This window comes from Sapajus apella, unplaced genomic scaffold (genome assembly GCF_009761245.1).
Source record: "Sapajus apella isolate SASKATOON/1434 unplaced genomic scaffold, GSC_monkey_1.0 scaffold2, whole genome shotgun sequence".
NCBI classification, from domain to species: Eukaryota; Metazoa; Chordata; class Mammalia; order Primates; family Cebidae; genus Sapajus; species Sapajus apella.
This window is the reverse complement of record NW_022436942.1, coordinates 77,115,562-77,117,800: the sequence shown is the minus strand read 5'-3', so window position 1 is coordinate 77,117,800 and position 2,239 is coordinate 77,115,562. Positions and strand designations below refer to the sequence as shown.

At 28.3% G+C, this 2,239-nt stretch overlaps 1 non-coding gene across 1 annotated transcript; it reads left to right on the top strand.

Moving 5' to 3' along the window:
* Positions 1–321: 321 nt before the first annotated feature.
* LOC116528040 lies at positions 322–452 on the top strand. The gene has a single exon (XR_004258821.1). It is a non-coding gene; the product is annotated as a small nucleolar RNA SNORA38 (small nucleolar RNA).
* The last annotated feature ends 1,787 nt before the right edge of the window (positions 453–2,239 follow it).

Sequence of the window (2,239 nt, the reverse complement as noted above, 5' to 3'; positions counted from 1 at the left end):
TTTACTGAACATAGATACATCCTTCAACTAGATTCATCAATGTCTCTGTTGCCCTCCCTCTCTCAGAAGGAAAACACACACACACACACACACACACACACACACACACGAGTCATGTGTTGCATAATGACATTTCAGTCAACAGAACACATACATGACGGTGGCTCTATAAGATTATAATGGAGCTAAAAACTTTCTATTGCCCAGTGATGACTTAACCATCGTAATACTGTATTGCAATATGTTATTCAAGTTTTCGTGGTGATGCTGACGTAAACAAACCTACTGCACTTCCAGTCATATAAAAGTATAGCACATACACCCTTCAACAAAGGTATGTTTATTGGTCCTTGTCTTTGGACATGTAAGAATTAGAGGCAAAGAAATGTGGACCTGGAGAAATCTGGGGCCAGCTTGCTCCTCACAGGCTCAACATCAACCATCCCACATAGAAGAAAAAAAATGAAAAAATATTTTACAAAAGGAAAGCACATACAACTATGTACAGTCATAATACTTGATAGTAAATGACTGTAACTGGTTTATATATTTATTAAACCATACTTCTTGTCATTATTTTTTAATGTTTTCTTTCTACTTATAGTTTTTAAAAGTTAACCACAAAATAGCTTCAGGCAGGTCCTTCAGGAGGTGTCCAGAAGAAGGCATTGTTATCATAGGAGATGACAGCTCCATGCATGTTATTGTCCCTGAAGATTTTCCAGTGGGACAAGATATGGAGGCGGAAAACAGTGATGTTGAGAATCCTGACCCTGTGTAGGCCTAGGCTAATGTACATATTTGTGTTTTTAACAATGAAAGTCTTAAAAGTTTTTAAAAATTCATAGAATAATGATATAAAGAAAGAAAGTGGCTAGATGCACACCAGTAATCCTAGCATGCTGGAAGACCAAGGCAGGAGGATCACTTGAGGCCAGAAGTTCAAGACCAGACTGGGCAACATACGAGACCCTGGCTCTACAAAAAATAAAAATAGCCAGGTGTGGTGGCATGCATCTGTAGTCCTAGCTACTTGGGAGGCTGAGGTGGAAGGATCACTTAAGTCCAGGAGTTTGAGGCTGCACTGAGCTATGATTGTGCTACTGCACTCCAACCTGGGCATCAGAGTGAGATCCTATTTCTCATATATATATATATATATAAAAAATAAGAAGACATATTATATATATTATATTTCCTATATATTTTGTTATACATATTATGTATACTATATTGTATATAATATATATAACATATACATACATTGTATAGCTGCACAAAATATACATGTGTGTATATGCACACACAGGTGTATACACACATATATTCTATATTATAATATAGAATAAAAATATATACTATATATTATATATAATTTTATAATATATTAAATATTATATATTATATAGTATATGTATTTTAATAATATATATTATATAATATATAATATATATTTATATATAAATAATATATCTTTTTATGATATATATAATATATACATTATATATAATATATTATTTAATATAATATAAAATTATATATAATATATATCATATTAAATATATATTATATATGTATTTTAATAATATATATTATATAATATATAATATATATTTATATATAAATAATATATATTTTTATGATATATATAATAAAAATATATACTATATATTATATATATTATTTAATATAATATAAAATTATTATATATTATATAGTATATTTTTATTCTATATTATAATATGATAATTAATATTATATATTAATTATTACATATTATATATTTTAATTACATATAATATATATTATATAATACATTATACATTATGTATTAATACATATGTGTATACCTATGTGTGCACATATATACACACATACATTTTGTACAGCTATACAATGTGTTTGTGTTTTAAGCTAAGTGTTATTGCAAAAAAAGGTAAAAAGTTTAATAAAACTAAAAACATTTATAAAGTAAAAATGTTGCAGCAAACTAAGGTTAATCTATTATTAAAGAAAGAAAGTTAAAAACTAAATAAATTTAGTGTAGCCTATTGCACAGTGTTTATAAAGTCTACAGTAGTGTACAGTCATGACTTAGGCCTTCGTGTTCACTCACAACTCACTCACTGACTCACTAGAGCAACTTTCAGTCCTGCAGACTCCATTCATCGCAAGTGCCCTATACAGGCGTACCATTTGTTTTTCATATTCTATGTTTACCGTACATTTTCAATATTTA